This window comes from Arachis ipaensis, chromosome B6, assembly GCF_059453495.1.
Source record: "Arachis ipaensis isolate K30076 ecotype BB chromosome B6, ASM5945349v1, whole genome shotgun sequence".
NCBI classification, from domain to species: domain Eukaryota; kingdom Viridiplantae; phylum Streptophyta; class Magnoliopsida; order Fabales; family Fabaceae; genus Arachis; species Arachis ipaensis.
The window spans coordinates 113,444,390-113,457,714 of NC_142441.1; the positions used below are offsets into that span (position 1 = coordinate 113,444,390).

Consider the following 13,325-nt stretch of genomic DNA (forward strand, 5'->3'; position numbering starts at 1 on the left):
AGCCTCTTGAGTACTGTTGGATGCAGCTTGCATTCCATGCAGACTCTGAGAGATCATATTGACTTGCTGAGTCAATATTTTATTCTGAGCCAATATGGCATTCAGAGTATCAATTTCAAGAACTCCCTTCTTCATAGGCGTCCCATTGTTCACAGGATTCCTTTCAGAAGTGTACATGAACTGGTTATTAGCAACCATGTCAATGAGTTCTTGAGCTTCTGCAGGAATTTTCTTTAGGTGAATGGATCCACCTGCAGAAGTATCCAATGACATCTTTGATAGCTCAGATAAACCATCATAGAATATATCCAGGATGGTCCATTCTGAAAGCATGTCAGAAGGACACTTTTTGGTCAACTATTTGTATCTTTCCCAAGCTTCATAGAGGGATTCACCTTCTTTCTGTCTGAAGGTTTGAACATCAGCTCTAAGCTTGCTCAGCTTTTGAGGAGGAAAGTACTTGGCTAAGAAAGCCGTGACCAGCTTATCCCAAGAGTTCAGGCTATCTTTAGGTTGAGAGTCCAACCATATTCTAGCTCTGTCTCTTACAGCAAAAGGGAAAAGCATGAGCCTGTAGACTTCAGGATCTACTCCATTAGTCTTAACAGTATCACATATCTGCAAGAATTCAGTTAAAAACTGAAAAGGATCTTCAGATGGAAGTCCATGAAACTTACAGTTCTGCTGCATCAGAGAAATTAATTGAGGTTTCAGCTCAAAGTTGTTTGCTCCAATGGCAGGGATGGAGATGCTTCTTCCATGTAAATTGGAATTAGGTGCAGTAAAGTCACCAAGCATCTTTCTTACATTATTATTATTTTTGGCTGCTATCTCCTCTTCCTGTTCGAAAATTTCTGAAAGGTTATCTCTGGATTGTTGTATTTTAGCTTCTCTTAGTTTCCTTTTTAGAGTCCTTTCAGGTTCTGGATCTGCTTCCACAAGAATATTCTTATCCTTGCTCCTGCTCATATGACAAAGAAGAGGGCACAGAAAAATAATAATAATAGAAATCCTTTATACCACAGTATAGGGATTCCTTTGTGAGTGAAAGAAAAAAGGGAGATAAAGAATGTAATGGAATGGAAAAAACACAACTGTGAGGAGGGTAGAGATGTGAGATGAGATGTTAGTAGATAAATAAATAAATAGAATAAGATGGGAGAGGGAGAATTTTCGAAAAATATTTTTGAAAAAAGAGTTAGTGATTTTCGAAAATGGTTTTTGAAAAATGTTAGTATTTTTCGAAAATTTTTAAAATCAAAAATAAAAATAAGAATAATTAGTTAATTAAAAAGAAATTTTTGAAAAAGAGGGAAGATATTTTCGAAAATTAGAGAGAGAGAGTTAGTTAGGTAGTTTTGAAAAAGTTAAGAAACAAAAAAAAGTTAGTTAGTTAGTTGAAACAAATTTTGAAAAGATAAGAAGTTAGGAAGTTGGAAAAGATATTTTGAAACCAACTTTTTGAAAAAGGTAAGATAAGAAGATATTTTAGAAAAGATATGATAGAAATTAGTTTTGAAAAAGATTTGATTTTTAAAATCACAATTAATGACTTGATTTACAAGAAATCACAAGATATGATTCTAAAACTTAAAGTTTGAATCTTTCTTAACAAGCAAGTAACAAACTTGAAATTTTTGAATCAAAACATTAATTGTTATTGTTATTTTCGAAAATTATTATATAAAATTAAGAAAAATATTTTTGAAAAATATTTTTGGAATTTTCGAAAATAACTAAGAAAAAGGGAAAAGATTTGATTTTTGAAAAAGATTTTTTTGAAAAAGATAGGATTTTTAAATTGAAAATTTGATTTGACTCATGAAAACAACTAGATTTTAAAATTTTTTTGAAAAAGTCAAATCTAATTTTCGAATTTATGAGAGAAAAAGGGAAAGATATTTTTTTGATTTTTGAAATTTTTATGATGAGAGAGAAAAACAAGAAAAATGATGCAATGCATGAAATTTTTAGATCAAAACATGTGATGAATGCAAGAATACTATGAATGTCAAGATGAACACCAAGAACATTATGAATGTCAAGATGAACATCAAAGACACAATTTTGAAAAAATTTTTAATTATGCAAGACACCAAACTTAGAATTCTTTAATGCTTAGACACTAAGAATTCAAGAATGCATATGAAAAATAAGAAAAGACACAAAACATGCAAATGCAAAGATCAAACAAGATGACTTTACCAAGAACAACTTGAAGATCATGAAGAACACTATGAATGCATGAATTTTCGAAAAAATGCAATATGCACATGCAATTGACACCAAACTTATAACATGACTCAAGACTCAAACAAGAAACACAAAAATATTTTTTGATTTTTATGATTTTATGATTTTTTTGGTTTTTTTTTCGAAAATTATTTAGAAAAAGAAAATTAAGGATTCCAAAATTTTTAATATGAATTCCATGAATCTTATGCTCTAAAGCTCCAATCAAAGGGTCAGGCATGGCTTAATAGCCAGCCAAGCTTTAGTATGTAACTCAGACATGACACGCCTGACATTCCTTACATTCAACAGCCAATTGGCTAAGAAAGATAAAGAAGCTCTTCTCTTTGAGTATAAGAATTGAGACATGGCTTTACAGCCAGCCAGGCTTCAACATGCTTCATGAAACACTAGAATTCATTCTTAAAAATTTTGAAGCCATAGAATAATTTATTTTTGAAAACATTTTTTTTTGAAAACAAAACAAAAAGAAAATTACCTAATCTGAGCAACAGGATGAACCGTTAGTTGTCCAAACTCGAACAATCCCTGGCAACGGCGCCAAAAACTTGGTACGCGGAATCGTGATTACACTTTAATTATGTAAAATTCATTGCTCTTTCTTTCCCTGGAAATGGCGCCAAAAACATGATGCCAAGACCATGGTTCACAACTCCGTGTAACTGACCAGCAAGTGCACTGGGTCGTCCAAGTAATACCTTACGTGAGTAAGGGTCGAATCCCACAGAGATTGTTGGTATGAAGCAAGCTATGGTCACCTTGCAAATCTCAGTTAGGCAGATATAAATTGATAATGGTGTTTTCGAATAATAATTAATAGAATAGGGATAGAAATACTTATGTAATTCATTGGTGAGAATTTCAGATAAGCGAATGGAGATACTTTCGTTCCTCTGAACCTCTGCTTTCCTGCTATCTTCATCCAATCAGTCTTACTCATTTCCATGGCTGGCTTTATGTGATACATCACCACTGTCAATGGCTACTTTCGGTCATCTCTCGGGAAAATGATCCAATGCCCTGTCACGGCACGGCTAATCGTCTGGAGGCATCACCCTTGTCAATGGCTTCATCTTATCCTCTCAGTGAAAATGGTCAACACACCCTGTCACAGCACGGCTATTCATCTGTTGGTTCTCGATCATGCTGGAATAGGATTTACTATCCTTTTGCGTCTGTCACTAACGCCCTGCAATCGCGAGTTTGGAGCTCGTCACAGTCATTCATTCATTGAATCCTACTCGGAATACCACAGACAAGGTTTAGACTTTCCGGATTCTCTTGAATGCCGCCATCATTAGGAGATCTAAGAGATACTCATTCAGTCGAAGGTAGAACGGAAGTGGTTGTCAGGCACGCGTTCATAGGGAATGATGATGATTGTCACGTTCATCACATTCAGGTTGAAGTGCGAATGAATATCTTAGAAGCGAAATAAGATGAATTGAATAGAAAACAGTAGTACTTTGCATTAATCTTTGAGGAACAGCAGAGCTCCACACCTTAATCTATGGAGTGTAGAAACTCTACCGTTGAAAATACATAAGTGAAGGTCCAGGCATGGCCGAGATGGCCAGCCCCTCTGATCTAAGAACTAGGCGTCCAAAGATGTCTAATACAATAGTAAAAGGTCCTATTTATAATAAACTAGTCACTATGATTTACAGAAATAAGTAATTGATGCATAAATCCACTTCCGGGGCCCACTTGGTGTGTGCTTGGGCTGAGCTTTGAGTGCTGCACGTGTAGAGGTCCTTCTTGGAGTTGAACGCCAGTATTTGTGCCAGTTTGGGCGTTCAACTCTGGTTTTGGATCCTTTTCTGGCGCTGGACGCCAGAATTGGGCAGAGAGCTGGCGTTGAATGCCAGTTTACGTCGTCTATTCTTGGCCAAAGTATGGACTATTATATATTGCTGGAAAGCCCTGGATGTCTACGTTCCAACGCAATTGGAAGCGCACCATTTCAAGTTCTGTAGCTCCAGAAAATCCACTTTGAGTGCAGGGAGGTCAGAATCCAACAGCATCAGCAGTCCTTCTTCAACCTCTGAATCTGATTTTTGCTCAAGTCCCTCAATTTCAGCCAGAAAATACCTGAAATCATAGAAAAATACACAAACTCATAGTAAAGTCCAGAAATGTGAATTTAAGATAAAAACTAATGAAAACATCCCTAAAAGTAACTAGATCCTACTAAAAACATACTAAAAACAATGCCAAAAAGTGTATAAATTATCCGCTCATCAGATACCCGTCGAAATCGGCGAGCCAAGCCCCCGGCTACTGCTCGCAGGTGTGAACGAAGCGGTGAAAAAGGACCTGGTGGAGGAGACAAGGGAGATGGCTCACTTATCAAAAACGGCGTTAAAACAAAGAATAGCCCTACGTTACAACACTAAAGTCCTCAGAAGAGATTTCGAGGAAAGAGACCTCGTCCTACGAAGCAACGACGTCGGTGTGCCGACCCCGGGGGAAGGGAAGCTGGCAGCAAATTGGGAAGGTCCCTAGAGGATTAAAGAGGTGCTCGGAAAAGGTGCCTACAAGCTCGAAAGACTCAACGGCAAGGAAATACCTAGAACATGGAATGCGGGTAACCTAAGAAGGTTCTACTCATGACCAGACGACTCATCGACCTGAGAACCTAAACAGATAGTAAATACTTGCTCTGTTCGCATGATAATTTACCTTTTTATTTTATAAAATACTTGCCGTATTGATTAATTTGCCTAGCTAATGATTAACTCCTACTTGTCAAAAATTTTCGTACTTGTCTACCACTTCCCTACGTGTGCCGCGCACGAGCGCACCTTAAAATGGCAGACCGGGACTGATCACCCCGGAGGCCATCTTCCTTACGACCAAAGCCAATGACGGCGACAACACGACCACGGCGATCCAAGCCATAACAAACATAAAGCGGGAAAACGGGCGTGAGCCCACCCCCGAGAGAAATAATGGCAACAAATATAGTAAACGGCAACCCGGCCAAACGACTGAATAAGCATAATTTATAAAGAGTCAAAACAAAAAACGAGCAATAAGTTGTTCAGTAAATGCGTAACAAAATATCCCAAGTTACAAGATCTCACTTCCTCGGCATGTCAACAATCTTTCCGTCCTGGATGGTCTTGAAAACGCCAATTGCCGACGTGTCGAAATCAGGAGCTGCGATCTTTAGCTGAGCCTTCAGGGCCTCTTCGGTCTTGGAGATCACGTTCTTCCCTTGCTCCTTGGTCACTTTGAGCTTCTTCTTAAGCTCTGCGGCTTCAGCTTTAGCGGTTTTTGCCTCTGAGACGGCCTGTTCCCGCTCTTTCTCCAAAGCGGCGACCCGACCCTGAGCGGCATTCAGCTGACCCTCCAAGGTCATCTCACGCTCGACCAACTGGGCCACGGTCTCATCGGACGCTTTCAACTTCTCCGCAACGGACGACGCTTTCTCCTCAAAAGCACTGAGCCTTCCCCCCATCTCGGACAGCTGGCCCTGGAGCAGTTCAACTTGGACCTTGAAGTCATTGTTCACTTTGACAGAGGACTCGAGCTTCCTCCGGAGCGCCTCCATTCCCGACAACTCGAATTCAGCCTTTCGAGCTATCACGGCTCCACGAAGCAAGGTCCGGTACATCCACCTCGCCTGCCCGGACAGCTCAGTACCATGAAAATGCTCCTCGGTCCCGGGTATCAGCTGCGAGTCAATAAATTTGGTAGCATCAAAGTTCCTTTCCATTATAGTGAGGGCCCCTTCCGGGCTGGAAGACATCCTCCGCCTCTTGGGAGTATGGATGAGCTCCACGTCACTGTCCAGCTGGGGGGTAAAGGAAGCATGCCCTTCAATGGGCACCTCCTCACGAATAGGAGAAACCTGGGCCCCTGCAGTCTGTTTCTCCGACACGCCGGTATCCTGGGGAGAAGGCACAGCCTGATTATCCTTCTCCCCAGAAGGATCCTCCGACTTCCCGGCATCCTTTTCTTCGGCATTCTCGTCGTCACTTGCTTCAAAAAAGGTCTTCATCAAATTCTCAAGTCCAGTCACGGTGGCAGACATTTCCACTACAGCAAACAACAGACGCATTAGTCGTTAGATCGGGTAAAGAAAACAACAATAAACAAATGAAGGCAAACAAACAAGACAACTCACGGATATAGCTCCTGGCGACCTCCCATTCACCCATGAGGAGATGGGGGTTCACGGGGTTCTTCTCAAAAATAGCTGAAAGTACATCAGCTATTTGCTTATCTACGGGCGACAACCTTTTATACGTCACCTTAATGAAGGAGTTCGACCCCGCCCCAAAACTCCAATAAGTTGGGATAAGGCGCTCCCCCTCTAACGACAACCAAAAGGGGTGGCGACCTTTGACGGGGTGAACTTTGAAGTACTTATCTTTGAACCCATGGTAGGAGTCCTCGAAGAGGCCGAATATTCTCCTACCCTGGGCAGATCGGAAAGAAAGGAACCCTTTCCTAGCTTTCCCTTGTTTGGAAGGATTAGTAAGATTGAAGAAGAAGAGGAAGATGTCCACCGACACCGGTAGCTCGAGGTATTCGCAAACCAATTTGAAACAGCGGATTGAGGCCCAGCTGTTTGGATGAAGCTGTGAGGGGGAGACGGATATTCGGTTGAGGAGCGCCATTTGGAAGTCAGAAAGCGGTATCCGAACGCCGACTTGTGTGAACATGGATTTGTAGAACCAAATCCAATCGGGGACACGAGGAGAGTGGAAATTGATCTCATAAATACGCTCATTGGAGGCAGGAACAGCGGTCTCATAGTTGACCTCCTCGTCTGTTCCCCCACACAAGTAACCGGCTTGCCGGAACTCGGTCAACTCCGCCAGATCCATTTGGTTGGGCGAGTCCTTTATGTCGGAAGTTACCCAGGCATACGGGTCATAGGCCGAGCCAGATGCAGAATCCCGGGAGACAATGCGAGGCATACCTACAGCGGGGTACCACTCCGTCAGTCTATGAGGTCGGGAGCCCATAAAAACCCAGAAACTACACCTTTTCAAACTCAAATCATGGCCAAATACGGTTAAAAGCTACGCCTATCACACAAATCACCTAAAAACCTACCCAGGAATGGTACCCCTCCCTTAATTCATCTACCCCACCATCGGAAAGTCATTCGGCAAAAGTAAACCATGCATGCAACAATCACAAACAGCAACTACGCAGCAGTAAAACATAGTGTAAACACAAGAGAATAGGAACCAAGAATTACCTGAATTGGTTGCAGGAACTTGAAAGCAAAAAAGAGGCACGAGGGGGCTCGAACAAGAAATTTTGGATATCAGGGAGAGAGGAAGGTGAAAATAGCAAGAGTAGGAGGAAAAGAGAAAGAAACTGTTTAAAAACCACCACAAGGAGCGCGAAAAGAGGCAGGGGCAAAATGGTCTTTGCGCACGGGATTTTTTTTAACTCATTATGAGCATTTAATGCTCAGCGCGAAGAACGAAGTGACAAACGGACGCCTCAGCAAACCAAAAGACACGCGCACAAGAGACGCGTCTCCCCCACGGTCAGCCGATTCGACGACAACACACGAAACGGGAACATCACGCGCCACCAATAGCCCTCACGACCATCACTGGCGCGTCGGGGGCACTGTTACGGCCTGGTCCAAGATCCCGCGGGTCGACCCGAGCTCCACCCGATCCGGCCACGCATCCTGTAACCGACCCGGACACGCGTTCTGTACGGCTCGCACACAGCTAGGGGACAGCATCCTTTAGAATATGGGCCTGTCCCCATGGGGAGCCCACCACTGACATGTATATAAGGGGAAGACTGGCTCTTCCCCCGAGGTACGTCACATTTTCTACATCACCCCTTTTTTCGCCTGCACATTGTCTGACAAGAGCATTGGAGTGTCTTTGCAGGTGGCACCCCCCTCTCCACACGAAGTACTTGGGACCTCGCATCCATCTGACCGAAGAACCGTGACCTGACGAGCCCCTCCTATCACCCAGAATCTTGACCCGAACCGTCCGGTAACCGAGATACCGAACACAAACCAAAATTAATTAGTTTCTGCTTCATTGCGAGCTGTGCCATTATCAAGTTTCTTGCATAGGAATGCCTTTGACTCTCCAAATAGTAGTGTTTGTCAACACCAAGATCTCTAGTTTTTCAATAACATTACCCTCATAAATCGGTTTCACACTCAATTCTAGGAATGGCAACGGGACTGAATTAGAAAAGGGGAGAGGGGTGGCGTCTTCCGCTGTTCGTTCACGTTCTCATATTTACTCTCCGTTTTTACATTCGATTTTCGTCGTGAGAAAATATTATTCTTAATTTCTTATCCTCGTTTTTCACATATCTCTATTTCTCACAGAATCTTATTTTTTATTTTTTTATATTGATAATTTATATAAAAATTCTAATAAAAATTAAAAAAAAAATAAAAAATTATTACAACATACACATAAAGCATTGTTTAACATTATAAGTCCAAAAATATAAAATAACATACTATAATTATAGTCCATAAAATAAAATCTTAAAAAATATAATTTTCAGTCTAAAAAATAATATATAAAATATAATTTGGGAGATTAAAATTTAAAAATTTTGACCTTCTAAGATAACTGAGGCACAGTATTGATATTATAAAAAGAAAGAAAATTAGGTTTTTCAATAAGTATATATATATATATATATATATATATATATATATATATATATATATATATATATATATATAATAACTAAAAAGTTTATATTAAAAATAAATCATTAAAGATATTTTAATAAATTTAATAATTTGAAAATTAGCGGAGACGAGATAGAAATTTGGTGTTTGCTTTGGTATGTTGATAAATTCATACGTACCGATACATTTAAAATATAAATAAATAATAATTAGTCATGTGGAATTTATTTTTCACATCAGTATTTAATTTTTTAAAAAATATATATTTTATATCACCACTTTTACTATAACACCCTATTAATTAAATAAAAATAAAAAATATTTTTTTCTTTAATTTTATAAAAAGTCTTAAACATCCTTACTTTATTCGATTAGACAAAAATACCCTTTTAAATCAATCAAATTTTAGAATTTAATTAATCCTAATATTATATTTTTAAATAATTTAAACAACAAAACAAAAACATATCTGAAAAAAAAAATCAAAATTGTTCGTTCAGCTGGGTTTCAAAAATCCTCTCTTGAATCTATTCTTCTCTCTCTCCCGATGGAACTCGATCTCTCTTATCTTTATCGGCGTTGCACTCAAGCTCTCTCTCTCATCTCCGGTCTCGTAATCAAGGTCGTCGTCCCTCTTCTCCTCTTCGAGACCGGTCGTCGCCGTTACTCTCTGTCTCATCATCGTCTTGCACATAGTCGCGCGCCTTCGTTGCGATCTTCGTCGCCGGCGGCAGAAGCAGCAGGTCCTGGGGCTCGTCGTCTTCTTGCTTCGAGTCTCGCCATCAGCTTCCTTTGCACAATCAGAAGCTGCTTTATGATTTTGTGAGTTCTAACAAAGGTAGGATTTTATTGTTCCAAGTTAGTTGAAACTTGAAACCGTGAGGTTGATGTTTTCTTCCCTTTTCACTGGAATCATCGAAACCAAAGCCACACACTATTAAAACCAGTGTTCCTCCTTCGTAGTTTCCATCATTCATTGCAAGCTTTTCTCCATTTCCTCGCACACCATTCTCCATTCCTTCTTCGACCTCATTGCCACAAAGAATCCTTATATTCTCGCTCACCCACTTCGCTAGATCACACTGTCATTTGAGCTCAGCAGCTAAAAAAAATTGGTTTTTGATTTGTGGGGTTTGTTCAAAATGGCGTCTTTCACCATCCCTTGTCCCAAGTGTCTCTCTTTTTCACATTTGGGATTGAACTCTCAGACCACACAACAGAACATGCACGTGGCTGGGTTGGGATTGAAGAAATCCCAGTCATTCGGATCTTTGGTTTGTGATTCAAACTCAATTGGAGTTCAGGTGTGTGTGATTTATTCTGATTCCAAATGTGATTTTTTTTGTTCCTTTATCGTGCCTGGTTTATGTAGATTACATGTTTGAGATTTTGATTCTATGGTTTTGAAGCTGAATTGATAATTTTTTTATAATAGATCAGTTGTTCATTCCTTCTTTGAATTGCCCTGTTATATTCACATCTTCCTAGTTTGTGATTAGTGCAACAATTGTCAGTGATTTGACTTTTAGATTGGATAGTACCTGATTTTGTTACAAAGTAGAAATTTACTTTGATTCACATTTTTACTGTATCAACGGGTCTTTTCACTCACATACAGCTCATAACAAGCATGCCAGTAGCATTTATCATAGTATATGTAATCTGTAGCTAATTAAAATGCAGATTTTGTTTATTTGGGAAGTCTTTTCTTGAACAAATTTTACAAAAATATATTCCTGTTGCCTCTAGCTAGGCATGTTTATTATGCATGGTGATGCTCATTTAAATTGCTTAGGAAGTATTTTTCTTAAAATTTTACAAAAATATATTTATTTCTATAATTTTATTTGCATATATAATAAAACTTCTAATATCTGGTTTTAGTGCTTTTTGAGAAAAGGGACAGTTTCCTCAGTGCTTTTTTCAAACTTGTTATTATACCAGTTGCAATTTAGGTTAGTATGGCTTAAAGGATGTATCATTAGCTCATTACTTTAAACACAAACTATATCACCTTACTAACACAAGTTGATGCTAAAATCATGTTTGGGCTTTGAGAGTTGGGACATAGCTCAGCTCAATTTTATTGAGCATATTTGAAATGAATTGAAACTTGGTTTGCATGCTTCAATTCATTAATTGGGCTACTTTTTCAATGCCAAGACAAACATGCACTATGATTCTAGTTAGATCCAATGATAATTGCATAGTTAACCGAACTAGCTTTTCAAGGTTGAATTGGTGATTTTAAAGAATAAGCTATAAACCTCAAAGTGTCCATATTGTTAAATAGCCGATGTTCTGAATGCTGCATGATATCTACATCTTATATATATTCTTTACAGGGATGACTTCCTGTCACAAGGTAGTTGGTAATATCAGTGCACTTAGGAGGTTGTATTATAATATGCACAAATTTTCTTATTTCACAAAAATAGCTTTGCACTTGGTTGACTCGCTTAAGTAACAATAGAAGAATGAAGTATGTAATGCATGAATCGTAATAAAATAGTGGCCTAATTACGCAACAAGATCCATTAGTTTGCCTTAGGTTTCTTGAAATTTATTACCATGATAATATTATGGGGTAAAAAGTAAGTGAAAGATTATTGGATGATTTTATGTTCATTTGTCCTGTGTTAGTGGTTTTTTTCCTTGGTACTGTTCACTAATCTAGACAAGTGCCTTTCTCTAACATGCCTTCATTTTCAGGATTGTCACAATACACATATTTTATAACAATTTGATCACCGGTGAAAACTCATATAGCAAACTCTCTCTTGTTGATTTGAGGAGCTGTTTGATTTAGCGAACTCATATTCAACTCCCACTTCTCAATACCAATTTAGCATTACCGTTTTTTAGCTCTATAATGAATAGGTCCTGTTTTCTTTTACTTACTATATACAACTTTTCTGGTATCCACTGTTTGCTTCCTGGTTTTAGTTGGCATTAGATTATCAAGGCCTTTTTTTTTAAATGTTCCTGCAGGCTAGAGATCTTATCTTGATCTTGCAATAACTCCTTCTCATTGAAGTAAATATTTGTCATGGAATTTCGTAGCAAACAACACGTTAGTTTATTAGTTATGTATTTTTAGTTTTTTCTGACTTCCTTAAGTTTCTTTCTAGTAGTAGCATCTATAATTGTAAAGACAGTTCTCATGATGTTCTGAGAATCTCTAGTAAAACATCTTAAGATGGTTAATAATAATATTATTATTCTTTGGCAATAAAGGTAATTTGAATTGGGAGTTTGGCACAACCCAATAATTTTCATTGTATGCTAATTTTTTTTTCTTTTTCAATGTTCATCTCAGGTGCAAGATTTACACTTTATTATTCCTGACTATTTCTTTTGAGTGGAGCAGTAATACACACCCACTTTCTTATCAGCAGGTTAGTATTATGTACATTAAAATTGTACTTTCATGGATATTTTGATATTTTGGAAACCATGAGAGTAGACTGTTAATTATTTTTTTTATTATGCATATATCAATTTTATAGATAAAGATGATGTTCCTAGCTATATAGATAAAGATGATGCTCCTAGCTAATAAGTCATATCAATTTTATTTGAATCTGTTGTATTCTTATTTTCAAAAGAAAGACCATAGAAAGTTAATAAGTCAGAGAATTTTTTTTGTAACTCTTGGTTGTCATATAAATAACATTCTTATGCACTAATAGCTCTTAGGTTTCATAGAATTTGATTGACTAATAATTTTAATCATAAAAAATTGAGTTCATTTTGATTATTCCATTCTCCTAGCATTTATTTAGTAGCTAACATGTTAAAATTTTAAGTTCAGTCATGGAGAATGATGGCAAAGAGTCATATAAGGATGGTGATCAATCTGAGGATTTAAGTGTTGAGTATGAGTGCAGTTCCGATGAAAGTGATGATATGGTGGATGTAACTGTAGATGAAGCAGAGGCAGATATAATTAATGTTGATGATTTTGAAAAGTTGATAACTGATTTGACCATTGAAGACATATGGGGATTGGTGTTTGATACAGAATCTCAAGTTTGTAAATTTTATGCGAAATATGCCAAGTGCTATGGATTTGTGTCCCGAAAAGACTTGAAGACGGTGGATGCTAACGACAATATTAATACAAGACAATTAGTTTGTAATAAAGCAGAAGAAATAAAGACATTGGAAGCACCTTAAAAGGGATAATCTGCAAAGGGAGCATAGGGCAATTACTCGTATCAACTGCAAGGCGAAGATTCGTTTCATTCGTCACTATAGAACGGATAAGTGGAAAGTCAGTGTCTTTGAGAGTGAACACAATCATCCACTGTGTCCACCTAAGTACAGAAATCTTATTGTCGCGAATTGTGGGCTTAATGACGCCGATAAAACATAAGCAGACAGCTTGCGAGTATGTGGTGTTAAAACTTGCCATATA

At 38.3% G+C, this 13,325-nt stretch overlaps 1 non-coding gene across 1 annotated transcript; it reads left to right on the forward strand.

The window, feature by feature from the left end:
* The first annotated feature begins 327 nt into the window (after positions 1-327).
* LOC148562357 (small nucleolar RNA R71) lies at positions 328-435 on the forward strand. Its single transcript, XR_015887077.1, has one exon. It is a non-coding gene; the product is annotated as a small nucleolar RNA R71 (small nucleolar RNA).
* Positions 436-13,325: the final 12,890 nt, after the last annotated feature.